At 44.3% G+C, this 21939-nt stretch overlaps 1 pseudogene; it reads left to right on the top strand.

Moving 5' to 3' along the window:
• Positions 1 to 6935: 6935 nt before the first annotated feature.
• LOC147359481 (syncytin-1-like) lies at positions 6936 to 8040 on the top strand (annotated as a pseudogene).
• Positions 8041 to 21939: the final 13899 nt, after the last annotated feature.

Genomic DNA, 21939 nt, shown 5'->3' with positions numbered 1-21939 from the left:
GTGTGTGTGTGGCCTGCCCTAGCCTCTGCCGGCCATAGTACAGACTCCACTTACCCAGCACCCACCCCACTCCATGTCTGGTGTGAAGGAGTCTTTTGGGCCTAGAAAAGAAAACAGTCTCAAAGGCCCTTGCTGAATCATCTAACTTTGGAGAAAACAAAACAGAATTTTAGGTCCCGCCCTGATGCTCCAGGCCAGTTGCATCTATCTGGGACTTATCACCCCCTGTCCAGAAACCTTCCACCCCCTACACCTGCCCAGAAGACTTATCACCCCCTGCCCAACTACAAATGCCATCTCAACTAAATAATACCTAAAACATCCTGCCTGATTAACGTTTCCCTTACGCTTCCACAAACCTCCCTATAAATATGGAGCCTCTCTGATCCCTCTCTGTGCTCAGCCTTGTCATTAGTCCAACTGTCGCCCCTGCTTGCCTGAGTAAAGGTAACCTACTTCTGTTGAGGTCATCTTCCTCTTTCTGCCTCAGCCTGAACTATACCTTACATTCTTGGTGCCGAAACCCGGGAAGGGGCGAGGCACTGGTCTCACTCTCCCTTACTCTCTTTTACTCTCCCTCTCTCTCGTTGTTTTCCCTTTTCCTAGAGTCTGGGAGGGGGAACATCCACCGAGCTCACTTTTCTGCCAGGGCTCAAGTTCCCCTCGGGGATGCCTAGTGACTTCCTGAGCGGTGCAAGCCTTGGATTAAGGCTTTATTGGTGCTTTGCGTACCCCCAGGCCTCGGCTCTACCCTCTTTCCGCCTCTCTCTCTGACGATCTCTGGAACAGGGAACTCTTGCCATTCGACTGCTTGTACATGCAATACTTCACTCAAGCCGGCCCCTAGATTAAGGTAAGATCCAGACGGTGTTCTAGAGGTGCCCTAGAACTCAGTCCTCTCCGGGTCCCGGGGACCCCTGGCCCAGGGCCACTCTGTAGGCGAAGTTGGGGGATGCTCCGCCTCGACACAGAGCTCTCTTCTCATAACTCCTATTGTGACTACGGGTGACAATTCAAACTCCCAATAGGAGCCTCTGCTTGCCTTTCAATTATGGGTTCTGGACAATCTGTCCCAAAAGATTCCCCTCTGACCTGTGTTCTCAAAAATCTCAGCACTCTCACTCACTGAACTCAAAGCTAACCATTTAAAACAACTCTGTACACAGCTTTGGCCTCAATACCAATTAGACAATCAAGACCACTGGCCTGAAGTCGGCACATGTGACTTTAACATTCGTCAAAATCTCACCAATTTCCTTAAATGGAATGGCAAGTGGTTGGAGGTCCCATATGCCCAAGCCTTTTGGGTCCTTCGGAGCAGGCCCTCCCTATGCAAGGCCTGCTCCACCCACGAGGTCCTTCTATGCGCCTTGCCTCTGTCAGGTAGGTAGAATAGGGAAAAGGAGTCCAAAATGGCAGTGGCTAAAAGACAAGGAAGGTCAAAGGAAGGTCCGAGGACCAGAGTGAAAACTTCAGGCAGAACAAACAGCACTCCTGGCTAAGCCCAATTTGCATAGGGCAGGCCCAGGTGGAGGAAAAAACATAAAAGGAGGAGCCAAAGCGCTTTCTCATGGACTCTCTCTCCCTCGTGCGCACTCTCTCTCTCTCTCTCCCCCTCCCTCCCTCCCTTTCTCCCTCCCCACGCACTCTTCCACTCTCTTCTCTTTGAGTCTTGGATTCTCCTGCTATCTTATAAATAAAATGGAGCTGTAACACTGATTTGCCTAAGAGCTGTAACATGGTTTGTCCAAGACCCAAGAGCTGTGACGCACCGAGGGCTTTAATGTTTGTCGCTCCAAATCTTTGTTGTGACGAGACAAAGAACCGAGGAACATACACTTGCGTGACACCTCCCAAGCAAAAGGGCTCTTCTTCCTCAACTAATCACAGACTGCGACCTTCTGCACCCCCGGAGTTCGACCCCGCGGACGAGCCCCCTCCCTACTCACCACCCCACCAACCCTCTCCTTCCCCTTCATCCAACTCACCTATTGGCCCAGAAACCTCTCCTGAATCCCCCTAGACCCCGCTACCCCATCTCCCCGACCCCCCTCCCCCCTCCACCCCCCTCCCCAGCACGGTCACATACCCAACACATGTTTCCCCTGAGAGAGGTGGCAGGACCAGAGGGCCCCACCCGCATCCATGTGCCATTTTCATTGTCAGATATGAGCCAGATAGAAGAAAAGTTAGGGTCATTTTCTGAAAATCCTACCAGATACAGAAAAGAATTCCTGAGACTCTCCCAGGCCTATAACATCACATGGGAAGACATATATTATATCCTAAATGCCACTCTCACCCCAGATGAAAAAGACTATATCTGGCAAGCGGCAAAAGCCCATGTCGATCACTTACATAACCAAGACCAGGATAGCCCAGTTGCTGATGAGGCTGTGCTTCAGTTAGATCCCCACTGGACTTATCAGCCCCGGACCCAGGTATCAGGAGACTCAATCATATGATTACCTGCATTCTAGAAGGAATGCAGAAAAATACTCATATCCATGTCAGTTATGATAAAGTCAGAGAATTCATCCAAGGGGCAGATGAAAATCCGGCCTTATTCTTAGCACGCCTTACAGAGGCAGTCCAGAAGTATATCACCACCCCTGCTGGGTTACTCTACCTTCACGTTCAATTCATCAGCCAGTCCACCGCTGACATCAGACGTGAAGATAGAGTATTCACAATCAAGGGTATCTCTGGAGTTCCCCTAAGGCCAAAAATCAGCCCTCCATTACTCTGTCAATTTGTAACATCGACCCCTATACACTCATTCCTCATAATGTCTCAGTGCCCGATGGCACACCTAGGGAGAGACTTGTTATCCAAATTGGGGGTCTTTATTACCATATCCCCCTCCTTGATACAGTCTCTATATTCTGCATGCAGATGGCACCTGGATGGTCCCTATCCCTCATCCCTGACCTTCCCTTGGATCTACCCACCTTAGACCCCCAAGTCTGGGACACTGATCACCCATCCATAGCTAAACATCATCCCCCAGTCCACATTACCCTAAAAGACCCCTCGACTATAATCTCCCAACAGTACTCGCCACCCCGAAGACCCACAAGGGACTTAAGCCTATCATAGATCGTCTTCTTCAAGCCTCTATCCTAATTCCTAACCATTCACCACACAACACCCCTATTCTGGCAGTAAGGAAGGGACCAAACTCTTGGAGACTGGTCCAGGATCTGCGAAAAGTCAATGAGTCCGTCACATCGACATTCCCAGTAGTCCCTAACCCTTACACCCCTCTGTCTACCATACCACCGACTGCAACCCACTTCATGGTATTAGATATCAAAGACGCCTTTTTCACCATCCCCCTCCACCCCCTCTCCCAACCCCTTTTTGCCTTCACCTGGCAAGACCCCGAGACTCATGTTTCCCAACAACTAACATGGACAGTTCTCCCCCAGGGGTTCAGAGACAGTCCCCACTTTTTTGGACAGGCTTTACAAAAGGACCTACGGACACTCGACCTAGCCCTGAGTCATCTCCAAAACGTAGATGACCTTCTTCTTTGTAGCCCAACCCAAAAACTCTGCCTCCAACATACTGCCAAACTCCTTGGGACCCTGGGATCCTGGGGTTATCGGGTGTCCCAATCTAAGGCCCAAATAGCCCAGATAAACGTCACCTACCTAGGGCTCTCCATATCCCACCAACAAATAACTATTCCCCCAGATAGAATCCAGGCCTTGATTAACTGTCCACTTCCAAAAACGAAAAGGGAACTCCTGTCTATCTTCGGCCTCCCAAAATTTTTCTGTATCTGGATCCCTAATTTCTCCCTCATTGCAAAGCCGCTCTATGAGGTAACTAAAGAATGTCTGGATGAGCCCCTCTTTAATCCCTCCTATCTGGCCAATCCTGTTCGCCAGCTCACCCAGAGCCTCCTCCGACTGCCAACTCTCCACCTGCCAGATCACACCAGACCATTCTTTCTCTTTGCACATTCCAACCAAGGACAGGCCCTGGGACTTCTGTGTCAGTGGGCTGGAGACACCTGGGCTCCCATAGCCTATCTGTCAAAACAGCTTGACATGGTGACCAAGGGGTGGCCTCCCTACATACAGGCCATGGCTGCTATCGCAGCCCTCATACCCGAAGCAAATAAACTCTCTAGGTATGCCCCTTGAACAGTCTGTTCTCCACACACCTCCCAAGACTTACTATCACATCAGGCTTTCCTCTCCCTTCCCCCTTCCAGGGTACAGGTCCTACATGCATTTCTCCTTGACCCTCAGCTCTCATTCTCCCCCTGCTCTCCCCTTAACCCTGCCAGCTTATTACCCATGTCCTCTACAACAGACTCCCTCCTACATAGCTGTAGCCTAACAGTAGATCTTACCCAAAACCCCTTCCAACATTTAACAGATCAGCCCATCCTAGACCAAGACACCCCACACTGGTTCATTGATGGCAGCTCTCAAAAATCCCCACCCTTTGCAGCAGGATATGCCATCATCCAGGGAGACCTTCGTCACAATCACAGAACCCAGACAATTGAAGGTTCACCTCTGCCACCTCACACCACCTCCCAACAGGCAGAACTAATAGCTCTCACCAGAGCTTTAACTCTGGCTAACAATCTAAGGGTTAACATCCACACAGACTCCAAATATGCCTATAACATACTTCACTCAAACATCCTAATATGGAGAGAAAGAGGTTTCCTAACCCAAAAAGGATCCCCCATTATTAATTCAGACCTGATCCACAAACTTCTAGAGGCAGCACTCTTATGAAACAAAGCCGCCATCCTCCACTGTAGGGGACATCAAAAGGGAAGTCTCATATCAGCCTACAACAATGCTGCAGACCAGAAGGAAAGGAGATAGCACTGTCCCATCCTTCCCTCCAGTCCCCTGTTATCTTCGCTCTGACTCCACCCGACCCTCCCACCACCAGAGAAATCTTCTCCTTTCTACACTCACTTTTTCATCCCTCATCCAAGACACTCCAACAGTTCCTCCGTAACCACTTCCCCATATCCAATGTTGACCAACAATATTTAGATAATCTTATTCACCCCTGTCAAACATGTCAACATACTAATCTCAATTCCAACCTTAAACCTACATCCTTCCAAGCCATCAAATGCGAGGCAGCCTCCCAGCACAGGATTGGCCAATAGACTTTACTCATATGCGCCGGGTCGGGAGAGCCAGATACCTCCTGGTCCTTGGGGACACCTTTTCGGGATGGGTAGAAGCGTTTCTCACTACAAACAAAAAAGCCCACACCGTGGCCCAAATCCTCCTCACAGAAATTATCCCCGGGTTTGGCCTGCCTTCATCCCTACAGTCTGATAATGGCCCGGAATTTACGTCCAAGGTCACCCAACAACTTGTCCAATTCTTACAGATGCCCTGGAAATTTCACATTCCATACCGTCCCCAGTCCTCAGGAAGGGTAGAAAGGATGAACAGAATAATCAAAGAAACCCTTACCAAACTAACCCTCGAAGTACATCTGGATTGGACTAAACTTTTGCCAATTGTTCTCCTCAGAATACGGGCTTTGCCCAGAAAGCCCCTGGGGCTGAGCCCCTTTGAGGTGATGTATGGAAGGCCCATGCTCCCTCCTGGACTCTCCCCAGAACTTCCTCCCATACCAAGCTTCCTATACTCCCCTCTGCTGGTGGAACTCCGCAGTGTCCTCTGGAAATACATCAACCACAACTTGGCTGCCCCTGACTCCCAAGCCTCCCTGCCCCCTTTACAAATTGGGGACACGGTCTATCTGTCTGATAATCCCCAGGGTGACCTAACCCCAAAGTGGCAGGGACCATTCAAAATCATCCTCCTTACCCCAACTGCAGCTAAACTCGAGAAGGTCACCTCCTGGGTACACCTCTCTCATCTAAAACGGGTCACCTCTGATCCTGCACTGCCCTCCTTAAATGACAGGTCTCCCTTACTGGACCTACCTCCTTAAAATTCACCTGGTGAGAACCTCTGTCAGCCATCCAGGAGGACACTGAATTATCTGGACACTCCTTAACCTACAACTGTTCCCGACCGAACTACTACCAGACCTCTGGACCAGCACCCCGACAGGAACCTCCTTCAAAACCTGACTACACTGGTATCTCAACTGTGGCTCCAGGGAACCTTCTACAACCTGACTGCAGACGAAATTGATTTCTTTACTCTCATTCTCTACATCATTCTACATCCTAATGAGCACTGTTCCTCCTCAGATTCAAACCACCACCAACTTGGGGCCTTTTGCCCCTCACTCTGACTGGCCTCTCCCTGTCTCTCTAACTATAACAGCACTCTTAATCTTAATCCTTGCTATAGGCCTAGTAACTGTCTCCCCTCAGGACTGGCCACCTATCCTTCGTCTTTCCATGGGTATCGCCTGCATTGCTAGATGTGTCCTACTCCTAGGGTGCTATTTCCTCTGCACTGCCTAAATAACAGCCCCATGACTCCTCTGTTCCTCATCCTTGCTGCACTCCCCAGCCTTCTGGCTACTCCCTGCCCCTGCTCAGACATTTATTCCTGTGTACATTCCTCATGTTATAATACAGCTCCAAAACCATGCACCATGAACCTCAGGGGCGGGAAGTCCAAATCCCTACTCACTGTTAGAGTACAAAAGAGAGGGAGTTTCATGAGTACCTGCCATAAGCCAAATGGAAGAAACATATGTTTCTATCCCATTACCTACTGGGGGTACTCAGATGGGGGCAGGGTACTAGATCAAAATCGGGAAAAGAAACAAAAACAAGTCATAAAGAACATAATTTCCCAGTTACAGGCGACCCCTGAGCCTTATAAACGCCTAGACCTCCTTTCCCAATTATGGCCTCTCCTAAAATCTCCTTCTGGCAACCAACACCTTACCCGCCTTCTCAACTCTTCCTTCCAATTCTTCCAGTGCACACAACACACATCCCAATGTTGGATATGCATGTCACTGTCTCCCTCACCGCACATAGCAATTCCTTTACCTTCAATCTGGCTGTCACAGGGCAACTATACCTCCCCTTCCCAACAAAAAACTGCACAACTCATTGGGCCAGTCTCTGACAATGTCCTACTCTCAGCCTCTTCAAACCTAACCTGTATCAACTACTCTAGTCCCAACTACACTGGTCTTACAAACTCTGCTCCCTCCTTCTTTTCCACTTGTGTCCACAGCACAAATAATTGCACCAATCTGGAAATCTTCATTCTCTGCGGGACCTATGCATATTCATGTCTCCCCTTGGACCCCCCTGGAACTTGCATCTTGGTCTTCCTGACCCCAGGCCTAACATTCCTCAAAGAAGAGGTAGAACAAATAGTCTACCCCCAAGGGGAACTTTCCCACAGGAAAAGAAGCGCTGTCATAGCCCCCCTGCTGATTGGGACTGGATTAGCAGTAGCCCTAGGCACCGGGATTGGAGGCATCTCGACCTCTGTCCATTTCTACTACAAGCTGTCCCAAGAACCTAATGAAGACATGGAGCAAGTAGTGGAGTCCTTCGTTTCAATCCAAAGACAAATTAACTCATTAGCTTCTGTGGCCCTACAAAATACGCGAGCCCTGGACCTTCTCACCGCAGAAAAGGGAGGGACCTGCCTTTTCCTAGGAGAGGACTGCTGCTATTTTGTTAATGAAATGGGCACAGTCCAGGGCAGAGTCAAAGAACTTAGAGACAGAATTGAATGCCGCAGAAAAGAGTTACAAAACCTTTACAGTCCCCAAAACCTGTTCCAACAGGCCCTCCCTTGGTTGCTCCCTTTCCTGGTACCATTGGTACTTATCATTCTGTTCCTCTTATTTGGACACTGTCTCTTCAATCTCTTTCAAAGGTTTCTCCAAGAATGGATTCAGGCCATCTCTCGAGATTATGTCAAGACCATTCTTCTTCTCGAGAGCCTCATCCCAAGCTCAGAAAAAGGAGACCCTAGGCCCTAGGATTATCCTCCATTCCAAACCCAAAACCGTCGCCCCATCCAGCAGGAAATAGCCAGAGAGATATGGCACTCTTTTCCCCATTTTTTGTGATTTCAGTGTCTGGAGTGAAGGAGTCTTTTGGGCCTAGGAAAGAAAATAACAGTCTCAAAGGCCCTTGCTGAATCATCTAACTTCGGAGAAAACAAAACAGAACTTTAGGTTCCACCTTGATGCTCCAGGCCGGTTGCATCTATCTGAGACTTATCACCCCCTGTCCAGAAACCTTCCACCCCCTACACCTGTCCAGAAGACTTATCACCCCCTGCCCAACTACAAATGCCATCTCAACTAAAGAATACACAAAACATCCCACCTGATTAACATTTCCCTTATCGCTTCCACAAACCTCCGTATAAGTATGGAGCCTCCCTGATCCCTCTCCGAGCTCAGCCTGGTTGTTAGGCCGACTGTCGCCCCTCCTTGCCTGAATAAAGGTAACCTCCATCTGTTGAGGTCGTCTTTCCTTTTTCTGCCTCGGCCAGAACTATACCTTACATGGTGGGCACACCTCTCTCAGTCACTATTTTTTCCTTTTTTTTTTTTTTCATAAGAGTATACTTGCTTTATGCCAGCACTGTTTTATTCAGTGCCCCTGACCCCACTGCAGGCCACTGTCGCCCCACACCTCCACCAACAACTCCTAGACACTCACAGGCAAGTCTGGCTCAGTCTCTTCCTGTGGGGTCACTGTTCCTTTCTCCTGGGTCCTGGTGTGCACAAGGATTTGTTTGTGCCCTCCAAGAAGACAACAGTGCTGGTATAAGTCCTTCTGAAGGATGTCTCCAAAGATGGAGAAGCTCTATGCAGTCAGCAAAAGCAAGACCAGAAGCTGACTGTGGCTCAGATCATGAACTCCTTATTGCAAAATTCAGGTTTAAATTGAAGAAAGTAGGGAAAAATCACTAGACCATTCAAGTATGACTTAAATCAAATCCCTTATGATTTTACAGTGGAAGTGACAAATAGATTCAAGGGATTAGATCTGATCGACAGAGTGCCTGAAGAATTATGGATGGAGGTTCATGACATTGTACAGAAGGCCATGATTAAAACCATCTCCAATGAAAAGAAAAACAAAATGGTTGTCTGAGGAGGCCTTACAAATAGCTGAGAAAAGAAGAGAAGCAAAAGGCAAAGGAGAAAAGGAAAGATATACCCATTTGAATGCAGAGTTCAAAGAATAGCAAGGAAAGATAAGAAAACCTTCGTCCGTGATTAGTGCAAACAAATATAGGAAAACAATGGAGTGGGAAAGACTAGCGATCTCTTCAAGAAAATTAGAGATTCCCAAGGGAACATTTCATGCAAAGATGAGCACAATAAAGGACAGAAATGCTATGGACCTAACAGAAGCAGAAGATATTAAGAAGAGGTGCCTAGAATACACAGAAGAACTATACAAAAAAGATCTTAATGATCCAGATAACCATGATGCTGTGATCACTCACCTAGAGCCAGACATCCTGGAATGTAAAGTCAAGAGGGCCTTAAGAAGCATCACTACAAACAGATAGTGGAAGTGATGGAATTCCAGTCAAGCCATTTCAAATCCTAAAATATGATGCTGTTAAAGTGTTGCACTCAATATGCTAGCAAATTTGGAAAACTAAGCAGTGGCCACAGGACTGGAAAAGGTCTGTTTTCATTCCAATTCTAAAGAAAGGCAATGCCTAAGAATGTTCAAACTACCACACAGTTGAGCTCATTTCACACGCTAGCAAAGTAATGCTCAAAATTCTCCAAATAAAGCTTCAACATTGTGTGAGTCGAGGACTTCCAGATGTTCAAGCTGGATTTAGAAAAGGCAGAGGAACCAAAGATCAAATTGCCAAAATCTGTTGGGTCATAGAAAAAGCAAGAGAATTCCAGAAAAACATATACCGCTTTATTGACTATACCAAAGCCTTTGACTGTGTGGATCACAACAAACTGGAAAATTCTTCATGAGATGGGAATACCAGACCACCTTACCTGCCTCCTGAGAAATCTGTATGAAGGTCAAGAAGCAATAGTTAGAACCAGACATGAAACAACAGACTAGTTCCAAATTGGGAAAGTGTATTGCAAGGCTGTATATTGTCACCCTGCTTATTTAAATTCTATGCAAAATACATCATGTGAAATGCGGGGCTGGGTGAAACACAAGTTGTAATCAAGATTAGTGGAAGAAATATCAATAACCTCAGATATGTAGATGACACCACCCTTATGGCAGAAAGTGAAGAAGAACCAAAGAGCCTCTTGATGAAAGTGAAAGAGGAGAGTGAAAAAGCTGGCTTAAAACTCAACATTCAAAGAATGAAGATTATGGCATCTGGTCCCATCACCTCATGGCAAATAGATGGGAAAACAATGGAAACAGTGACAGACTTTATTTTGGGGGGCTCCAAAATCACTGCAGATGGTGATTGCAGCCATGAAATTAAAAGACGCTTGCTCCTTGGAAAAAAAGTTATGACCAACCCAGACAGCATATTAAAAAGCAGAGATATTACTTTGCCAACAAAGGTCCATCTAGTCAAAGCTATGGTTTCCCCAGTAGTCCTGTATGGATGTGAGAGTTGAATCATAAAGATAGCTGAGCGCTGAAGAATTGATGCTTTTAAACTATGGTGTTAGAGAAGACTCTTGAAAGTCCCTTGGACTTCAAGGAGATCAAACCAGTCAATCCTAAAGGAAATCCTGAATGAATGATTGAATATTCCTGAATATTCAGTTGAAATCCTGAATATTGATTGAAACCCTAAATATTCACTGGAAAGACTGATGCTGAACCTGAAGCTCCAATATTTTGGCCACCTGATGTGAAGAACAACTCATTTGAAAAGACCCTGATGCTAGGGAAGATTGAGGGCGGGAGGAGAAGGGAGCAACAGAGGATGAGATGGTTGGATGGCATCACCAACTCAACGGACATGAGTTTGAGCAAGCTCTAGGAGTTGGTGATGGACAGGGAAGCCTTGTGTGCTGTATGTAGTCCACAGGGTCTCAAAGAGTCGGACATGACTGAGTGACTGAACGGAACTTACCGCAAATATAAAATGTTAGGCTGTACTATGAAAAAAAGTAAGCCCTACAGCTTAGTCACAAAAATAGAGTCAAGACCTGTCTATCACTCTTGCAAAGACCTAGGTGGGTCAGGCAACTCAGCAGGCCAGGCTGATTCTTTGCAATGGTATCACCATCAATAAAGTCATGCACAGTTGACCTTGCACTAGAATTAGTCCCCTGGCCTTGCCCCGCTGTGGAACAGCTGGGATGTCTAGTTTTCCTGTGTGAGGCCTGTATTCTCTTAGTGATATCTTCTAACAGATTTTATATTACAGTATAAATTTCTCTACATTAACTTTATATCCTTTTTTCTTAATGACTTTCCTGTCACTTTTCGGTTGACATCCGTGCATTTCTTTTTCTTTTTTTTAATATTTATTTGGCTATGTGAGGTCTTGATTTTGACACACAGGATCTTCATGGAGGCACATGAGCTTCTCTCTTAGTTAACCCAATGAATGTGGGATATTAGTTCCCCGACCAGGGATCAGACCCGTGTCCCTTGCATTGCAAGGTGAATTCCCAACCACTGGACCACCAGGAAAGTCCCTTGCATTTCTATCATCTGTAGATAGGCATAGTTTCATCTCTTTCTTATCAGTCCTCACACTTGAGATTTCTCTTGTCAAATGCACTGACTGCTGCCGCCAGGACAATGGTAAATGGTGGTGGCACTAGTGGGCATTCTTGTCTTGTTCTTGCTGTCTGTGCCTTCCTATTCCACTGGGTAATTTGCCAACATCCCTCACCTGTGCAAGCTTGTCTCTGATCTAAATTAGGGGTCCTACGACCTCCTGGGGGTCCATTGCCTAAGATTCCATACTCCCAACGCAGGGGGCTCAGGTTCAATCTCTGTTCAGGAACTAGATCCCACATGTCACAACTAAAAAATAAATAAAATAAATCTGAGATTTGAAATAAATAAGTAAGGGGTGCCTGGTAGCCATTCCCCCAACCCACACGCGTGACATGTATCACTATCCAGTAGCTACTGAACCCTGGTATGGCCTAGATCTTTTCAACGCTTACTAGTTTTTTTTTTTAATGTGGACCATTTTTTTTTTTTTTTAAGTCTTTATTGAGTTTGTTACCATATGCTTTGGTTTTTTGATGAGAGGCTTTTGTGGGATCATATTATAGTTCCTTGACCAAGGATCAAATCCACAGCCCCTGCACTGGAAGGTGAGGTCCCAACCCTCATTAGATATTAATCACACTTGACGCCTGGGCTGACATCTATGTGCCATCCCACACTTAAACGCAAGCTGTGGCTTCAAAATTGCACTTAAAGGGTCATCTTTATAACCCAGAAGACACACTGAAGTACAGTTTTGATAATGACACAAATACTGAACTTATTTAAAAAATACCAATTCTTGGTGCTGTTTGGGTGATGTTTCCTGTAATAAGCATAATCTACTTCCAGAAGTTAGGATGGACCTCTATGACTGAAAATACTTAAGACTTAGTTACATGAGACCCAGGCCAGATTCTCTCACCAGCACCTACCCTGCCAGCCCCCCAATCCACATCCCAGGATGGATAGGTCCTCTGTCCAATCACAACTCAGGTTCCATCTCCCTCATTCAGCCCATGGGTGATGCCTCTTTTTCTGAATTGTTGTCTGAGCCCATCATTTCCCCCTTTGTATTGATAATTAACTCTAAATATAAGTGGTCAACATCCTCCCAACTAATTTGTAAGTCATTCATTTATTCAACAAGTATTTTCAAACACCTGTTTGTTTGAGACCTGTGTGTAGGCTCTCAGACACAATTATATCAAAGCACCAAGCATTGTATTTTCTTGGCAGTTGAGTGGAAGTCAAATAGAAAACAACATGAATTGAGCAAAAATAATTAAATGCAACAGAGGAAAGAAGCATGATATTCAGAAACTCTAAAACAGATCTTCCCTGGTAATATTTATATACTTTGCTATTCTGTAGCATCTTTCACATGATAGTATTAATAGCTGTTTATAAATTGATTAATGAGTGAATCAGAGTTTGTATCATCCACAAAGCATGGAAAACCTAATTCTGGTTGATAAATAGAGAAAAAAAGATGATAGATTTGAAGATAAACACTTTGAGAATTTCTTATACTTGAAAGTTTAGTATATGTGGGTGTGTGATTTGCTTTTTGCCTTCAGGAATTTACTGAAATACGTCCTGTGATTCTAACTGGAATTATAGGACAGAGATTGGCCTTTTGAAGATAATCTGATTTTTTGCCACAAATTTAAAAAATCAGGTTAAAGTTCAATAGTCAGATAAGAAAAGATAAGTCAGATAAAGTTCAATAGTCACACGAAGAAGAAAATAGAAGTCTTGGCAGAACACTCAGCATTTGAGGAAGCTGTGTATTTTCATGACTGCACAAGTCATTTCTGAAATTCTTACAACTAATAGGTCCAAAGTTAGTTATGACAAATGTATTTTGCTCAAGTTAAACTGATAGTGACAGCAGACAGTTTCAACAACTCATTTTCAAGAAGCATTTTTTAGCTGACAATGGAAATATACATCTGACCCACTTTAAACAATTTACAAAGGAATCCTCCCTTACCAGAATACTAGGTTTTGCATTTACACAGAATCCTATTTTATGCAGAATACGAGGAGGAGCGAGTGGAACTAAAATGAAGACGTTAGTGTAAGAATGTTCAAAATGAGTCTGACTGCTGCCATCCATCCCTAATGGGCCATAAGAAACCTGGAGCTTTAGGGCATTCGAGAGCTGTTTCATTAAAATAATCTACTAAAATGACCACATATGTATTTTTATTCAGAAAATAGGATCTTTTTCCTGGAGTTGAGTATTCCTCCCCCTTGTTTATTTTGATGCCTTCTAAGAACCTGAGAATTGACTCAGAGTGGGTTTCTGAGTCACTCAGTCATGTCTGACTCTTTGCAGCCCCATGGACTAAAGCCTACCAGGCTTCTCTGCCCATGGAATTTCCCAGGCAAGAATACTGGAGTGGGTTGCCATTTCCTTCTTTCAGGAATCTTTTCCATCCAAGGATTGAACCCTTGTCTCCTACCTTGGCAGGCGGATTCTTTACTGCTGAGCCACCAGAAGATTCTGAGTGTTGGACGAATTTCAAATCTCCTCTAACCCCACAGTCATCTCACAGTCACGTTTTTCCCAGGTTCCTGATTAGCACAGTTATGGAGATGGCGAACCATAGAGTCATACAGATTGCTTTGTTCTTACTGCAGTGCCAGCCCTGTCATGAGAGCTGCTTCTGTGTTGTCTTTTCTGCAGTCTCTGGATTTCTTCCTTCCTCCCCTTCCCACCCGCCCCCGACCTCCTCCAGTCTTTCCTTTCCCCGCTTCTTCCTTCTTCTTTTTTTTTTAAACATATTACTTCATTTTTTTTGGTCACATTTATTTTTGTATATCAGGGCTTTCTATTTTCACACCTTTGCAGCTGGGTACCAGCAACTGCATGGTTAAAGTCCCAGCAGGAAATGCTCAAAATTAGGATACTTCAAGGGGAGTTGAATAAAAAGCCTGTTTACAGAGATATGGGCAGGGTTTGAGAAAACCATGTGGCAGAGTGCAGAGTTCAGTGGTTGCAAGCAGCAGGCAGCACTTTGTACCCTGAGATCTGAAGGAGCAAGGGAGGGAGGTTACCAGGGTAGGAGGCAGAGACCCTGGGAGAGGGCTGAGTTTTGCCATCTGAGACCTTTAGCCTGAGGAAAGGAGGAAGCTGGAGGTGTGAATCATCCACCTCTTACTCTCAACACCAGGTGCTTCTGCTGGTGAAGCCCAGCAGGAAGCCAGGGAGCAATGCCTCCCAGGGAAGGAAGGAATCCATTCAGCTGGCCTCCAGAGTGGAGAAGGTGGAGGGGAAGGGGAAATAGCTAGCATGGAGGATGTTTATCAGACAGTTGTTGCAGGGAGAAGTCAATTCTGACTCTGCTGGAACTGTTCCTTTGACTTGCTTTCCGTTGGTTTTGTTATTATAATTACATATAATGGCCTGCTTCAGAGAACTCTACCTGACTGTTGAACTAAAGTGCCATTGTTCAGAATCCTGTCCACCTGTATATGGCAGGAAAGAAGAAATTAACACATCCCCCTGCCTGAGGCTTGCCATTCTAGGAGAGACTTGCAAGATTAAATGGCCTTTTTACTTTGTTTCCTCACCAACCGCCCCCCTCCACCCTGCACCGCGTCTCTGATCAATAAAAGAATCAGGCAACCAGACCCCAGAAAATGGCTGTTTTGAGATGTTAGTCTTCCATCTTCTTGATGTGCAGGCTCCCTGAATACAGTCGTATTCTTTGCCTCAATGCCTCATCTCTCGTTCAGTGACTTAGTAACACAGTCAGGCACATACCCACAGCAAAACCTGGCAATTTGAAGAGATGCAAGTTGTGGCCATCAGATTGGGCAAAGCTTGGTGTTTCAACAGAATGGCTTCTGAACTCTGAGACACTGTGCTCTGCCTTGGTTCCAGCTTCTGAATCTGCCTTTGCCCTACCATCCCCATATCTGTTGAGCAAGCATAGTTTTAATTTTGCACCCTTGTGCAATTGCTTTGAATTCCCCTCCAAGTAGGCACAACTTAGAAGAGTACCTAATAAGCATTTGTTAGAGAAATGAGTGGGCATAATCAGCTTAGTCTTGTCTTGACTAATTCTCTGCTCAGCCTGTAACTATGATCAGCACTCTTGGTTCTTGTAACTCAGTTTCTTCCTTCGTTGCTGATGGTCCTTGCTGCTTTCTTTGGGTTCTATGTTTTTATTCTGTCCCTATCTTGATTGGGTGGCAAGCGATCACTCTGGGCAGGATGCACTTGACAAGACCAAAGTCCTAGAAACATTGGCTTTTCTCCCTCCCCCCTTTTTTTCTATTCTTGTAAGATTTTTTGCCTACTTCCCCAGATTCCCACTTTTGGAAGCCCATTTTCAGTGTAGCAATTATGTTAGTATCTTTGTATGGAAGATGCTGCTGCGGCTGATATTGAACTTTTTCCTATACATCTTGAGGCCTTTTTTTCATACATACTTTCTTGTTCCAGACAGAATCTCCTTTCTGAACTTTTAAAGTGGGACAAATATCGAAATATGTCTTAAGAAAGAAGGAGGCAGATATGGATTTTAACATGGAATCCTCACATTTTCTGATACAGGATTTAGTTTGTTCATGGTAATGAACTTGAGGAAAAGTCTAGAGTTGACTTGGTGGTGGGGAGGTCATGGGCTGAGCCACACTTCTACTCTTCTTTCAGCTCTTCCTGGTAGCCCACCAGGCTCCTCTGTCCACAGGATACTCCAGGCAAGGATACTGCAGTGGGTTGCCATTTCTTCCTCCATACAGTAAGTATGCTGGCACTCTTATCTTTCTTCTGAATATGTCTTTTTTCCTCTGCCTGCCTTTCATTTGACCTCCATGTATTTTGGTGTTTTTCTTCATTTTTATTGTGATTGGCATTTGTTGCATTCAGTGACACTATGGGTTTATAGTTTTCACCAGAGCAGGACCATTTTTGGCCAATGTATCTTCAAATATTTTATTATGACTGCCCCCCATCCCTGCCACCCATCTTCCTTTGGAAACTCCAAACAAACATACATCTGTCTCCTTGAAGTGGTCCCACGGTTCACTGGGGTTTTTTCGGGATTTTATCTCTGTTAGGCACTGAACCTATATTATCTTGCTTTCTCTCATAACAGGCATTCAAGTTAGGCAATATTATCACCCCTTTTATAGCACTTAATGGTAGGTAACTTGTCAAGATGACGCAGATTTAGTCATTGGAATATGATCACTCTAACCTAGGTGGTCCACTTCCAAGGCTTGTGATTTCTTTTATTCATAGCAAAATAGAACACAGACCACATCTAGTATAGATGTGGAAATCAGCTGCTCCCTACTTCTCTTCTTTGCCTTGGATATGTTTCTCTTCCAACATACCTTGGAAGGGAAGTGTGACCATAATGCATAAGCATGCTTTCCAAGCCTCTGTCCTATTCTTCCTGAAACATTCATGGTGTCTTGGCTTCTCTGGTGGCTCAGATGGTAAAGAATCCACCTACAATGCAGGAGAACAGGGTTTGAATCCTGGGTTGGTTCCATGGGTGGGAAAGATATTTCAGGGAAGGGAATGGCAACTCACTCCAGTATTCTTGCCTGGAGAAATCCATGGACAGAGGAGCCTGGTAGGCTACAGTCCATGGGGTCACAGAGTTGGCCACGACTGAGCAACTAACACTTTCATTTTCAATACTAACAGCATCATATACGGACTCCAAACCTTCCCTGGTACCACTCTCAGTCCTCATCCCAGATCAGACATGACTGAGCAGCAGCAACAGCATCTTTCTTGTAATAACATGTGTCCTGAGCACTGTGAAGTGATATCTTTAAAACTCCTTAAATATGTTCAGTTTATTGTTATCAATTATATGCCAAAAAAGCTTTCACTATTTTTATTAATATTTCTGTTAGTCAAAATGTCTCAGCTTCATACTCTTAATATTAATTTAATTAAATATAGGCTGTTGGTTTGAATTTCTTCAATCCTTCCCCAACACTGCTGGTAGTTTTTAAAAGTTATTTTCTGATGTCTCCTAGCATACATTATGTCCTATATAGAACCTTCAATCTGCCTGTTATTCCTTTGTAGATAATTTTCCTTTTCCTGTGGTAGTTTTTTAAGATTTCTTTTTACTGATGGTGTTGTACGTTTCACCATGGTGTAGTTAGATATGGATTTACTTTTATGTAACCTTGTTGGCACCACCTTCATGCTTTCTATTTTTGGATTAAAATCTTTCTTCAATCCCATGAAATCTGCAGCCACTGTATTTTTAAATAACATCTTTATTGAGATATAATTGACAAGCCCTAAAATTCATTTTTTACGTGTATAGTTCAGTCATTTTCTGTATGTCACTAAGTTGTGCAACCACCTTACTATTCAATTCTGGGACACTTTCATCAACTGGAAAATGAACCTCAGACCTTAGCAAACTCATCTATTCTGGATATTTAATACAAATGGAATTATACAATATGGGACTGCCGGGAGCCAGCACAGGAGATCCCACCCATGACAAGGTCATGCGGAAGAGACCTGACAGGCAAGGCGGATCAGGACTCGAGGGACTCCCTGGACCTGCTCGAGCATCGACCCCGAAACCAAAGTCTGTCTGTCTACTGTTTACCATATTTTGCCTTTCACCAACTCTTCTGACATTAACAGGGGGCTATCCCCGACCACCTTCCTCTGAAGAAAATCAACTTAGGGCTCTAATTAATAAGTCTCCTGGGCTTGAAAGGAGTATTTCAGTTCTAACCCCTCTGTTAGCATTTTAGCTTGCTTGGCAGGTTTATCCATCCTCTTGGAACTAACACACATGATTGTTCACAACACCCCAAGTATAACCTCTGAGCAATAAAAAAGCTTTATTAGAATAATATTGCATTGTTGAGCCAATGTTTGCTACCAAGTTTCCTTATCCCTTACCCAGTGTGCACCTGGGGGTGCATTAGCTAGTATAGTTGGTGTGCAAGAAAAACAAGCAGTAGCCTTGACATTAGCAACATAAAACCCTTGAGTTAATAAGTTCTTTCTTTGTTGTAACCCACTGCACCTTTGCTCCATAAGAATGTAACTTTATTTAACACTTTCTGAGGGAGACACAGATTGAAAAAATAAAGAAGAAACACTTTAAGGGAAAACAAGTTTTCTGGCTGACCAACCTTTATCAGAAAAAGGTCATAAAATGTCAATAGGCCTCAGGGCCAGAAGAAGATAATGTGCATAACACAAAGACCCTTGTAAATGGAAAGGTATGCAAAAAAACATCCTGGTCCCGATGAAGGTCAAACTGATGTAATGTTGAGCTGACTCTGCATGACTCTGTATCTTTCACTTCTGGAAATGTGTAATTCAGGGTATAAAAGCTCCTTTTGAAAATAAAGCTGCAGACCCGGCTTCATCAGAGCTTGGTCTCCCCATGTCATTCTTTCTTTCTTTCCTATTCTTTCTTTCTCTCTCTCTTCTTCTTTCAGGATGACTCCTTGGGAAACAGGGGCTCTCTGAGTTCACTTTTTTGCCTGGGCTTCTAAGACCCGATCTGGAAGGCGCCCTGCATCTTCACAGGGGAGAGGGCGTCCTGCGTCCTCACCCCACCGAGAAGGCACCTGCGGCCTCCGTGAACAGAGCAAGTTCTGTGTCAGGAGCTTTATTGGCTTTCTGTGTAAACCAAGGAAGATCAAGCCTCTTTCTCTCCCCTTTTACTTTCCTTATCGCCGACGCCGTCATCCTGAGGGATTCCCTGGATCCTGCAGGGGCTGGACCCCGGTATGGGACCTTTTGTGTTCTGCTTCTGTCACGTCACCTAATGTTTTCAAGCTTCATCATGTTGTAGCATGCATCTGCGTGTCATTCATTTTTAAGGCTGAATAATATTCCATTGTATAGAGACCACATTTTATTTAATCTATTCATCAGCTGATGGTATTTGGGTTGTTTTCATTTTTTTTGATATTATGGATAATGGTATAAACATTTGTGTTCCTGTTTTTTGTGCAGTCATATGTTTTCAGTTCTCTTGTGCATGTACCTATGAAATGAAATGTTGGATCATCAATATGCCAGCAAATTTGGAATACTCAGCAGTGGCCACAGGACTGGAAAAGGTTAATTTTCATTTTAATCCCAAAGAAAGGCAATGCCAAAGAATGCTCAAACTACCGCACAATTGCACTCATCTCACATGTTAGTAAAGTAATGCTTAAAATTCTCCAGGTCAGGCTTCAGCAGTACATGAACCATGAACTTCCAGATGTTTGAGCTGGTTTTAGAAAAGGCAGAGGAACCAGAGATCAAATTGCCAACATCCTCTGGATCATCAAAAAAGCAAAAGAGTTCCAGGAAAAACATCTGTTTCTGCTTTATTGACTATGCCAAAGCCTTTGACTGTGTGGATCACAATAAACTGTGGAAAATTCTTCAAGAGATGGGAATACCAGACCACTTGACCTGCCTCTTGAGAAAAACCTGTATGCAGGTCAGGAAGCAACAGTTAGAACTGGACATGGAACAACAGACTGGTTCCAAATAGGAAAAGGAGTACGTCCAGGCTGTATATTATCACCTTGCTTATTTAATTTATATGCAGAGTACATCATGAGAAATGCTGGGCTGGATGAAGCACAAGCTGGAATCAAGATTGCTGGGAGAAATATCAATAACCTCAGATATGCAGATGACACCACCCTTATGGCAGAAAGTGAAGAATAACTAAAGAGCCTCTTGATGAAAGTGAAAGAGGAGAGTGAAAAAGTAGGCTTAAAGCTCAGCATTCAGAAAACTAAGGTCATGGCATCCGGTCCTGAAGGAGGAAACAGACAGAACAGGCTCTGTCTTGAAAGCAGGACTCCATCTTGGGCTGGACTATGGACTTTAATCTATATGCCCAGTATCTATGGAAATGACATACCAACTGGAAAACCAGACCCCGGATGGAAGAGCCCCAAGGCTCATACCTAGACTCCCAAAAGAATACCCTAATTATCTGTGTAACCGAATAGAATCATAAATTCTATTATGCTTATTGGGGTATGACCACAGGCCTATTGATAATTGTCCTAGGCCTAAGACATATGAATCATGAGTTATCTTTGACTGTATCTTTCTTTTCCTTTGTTCAGACTAGTTTCAGGGAATTTGGAGAGGTGGGTTTGGGCACGTACACTTAGGGTATATAAGGTTTTCACAAAAACTGGTCGGGGTCCTTGGCTAAGAGGAGACTCTGCCTTGGGCCCACCAGTGTAAAAAACTGCACTCCACCATCTGCATTGTCCTTCTGAGTGAGTTTGTTTTCCAGAACGTGTGGCTACAACAATCCCATTACTTCATGGCAAATAGATGGGGAAACAGTGGAAACAGTGGCTGACTTTATTTTTGGGGCTTCAAAATCACTGCAGATGGTGACTGCAGCCATGAAATTAAAAGACACTTACTCCTTGGAAGGAAAGTTATGACCTTGGAAGGAAAGTTATGCTAGACATCATATTGAAAAGCAGAGACATTACTTTGTCAACAAAGGTCCGTCTAGTCAAGGCTATGGTTTTTCCAGTGGTCATGTATGGATGTGAGAGTTGGACTATAAAGAAAGCTGAGCACAGAAGAATTGATGCTTTTGGCCTGTGATGTTGGAGAAGACTCTTGAGAGTCCTTTGGACTGCAAGGAGATCCAACCAGTCCATCCTAAAGGATATCAGTCCTGGGTGTTCATTGGTAGGACTGATGTTGAAGCTGAAACTCCAATACTTTGGCCTCCTGATGTGAAAAAGTCCCTGATGCTGGGAAAGATTGAGGGCAGGAGGAGAAGGGGATGACATAGGATGAGATGGTTGGATGGCATCACTGACTCAGTGGACATGGGTTTGGGTGGACTCTGGGAGTTGGTGATGGACAGCGAGGCCTGGCATGCTGCAGTTCATGGGGTCACAAAGAGTCAGACATGACTGAGTGACTGAACTGAACTGAATTGATGGTAAAAAGTTTTACTTTTTGAGGAATTTCCCAACTGCTTTCCATCAATGTGTGAGGGTTCCAACTTTTCGTTATCCTTAAGAACACTTGTTATTGACCATCTTTTTTTAAAAAAAAATTATTATAGCCATTCCAGTGAGAATAAAAGACTACTATTTCTTCTCTGTCATTTTTTGCAGTATCATCTTTATTTTTAAATTGATTTTTATTGGAGTATAGTTACTTTACAATGTTGTGTTGGTTTCTACTGCATAGTAAAGTGAATCAGCTATATGCATTTATTTGATTCTTGTCAGTTAATTTCATTTTCAATTTTTAATAAAAAATTTCTGTGTTTTGTTGTGAATGAATTCCTTATTGTTAACTTTCTGTTACATAAAGCAATTTTTAATTG

This window comes from Bos grunniens, chromosome 14, assembly GCF_055505025.1.
Source record: "Bos grunniens cultivar Pamir isolate PY7600 chromosome 14, Bosgru_T2T1.0, whole genome shotgun sequence".
Classification (NCBI taxonomy): domain Eukaryota; kingdom Metazoa; phylum Chordata; class Mammalia; order Artiodactyla; family Bovidae; genus Bos; species Bos grunniens.
The sequence above is the reverse complement of the archived record's forward strand: the minus strand, read 5'-3'. Positions and strand labels throughout refer to the sequence as shown.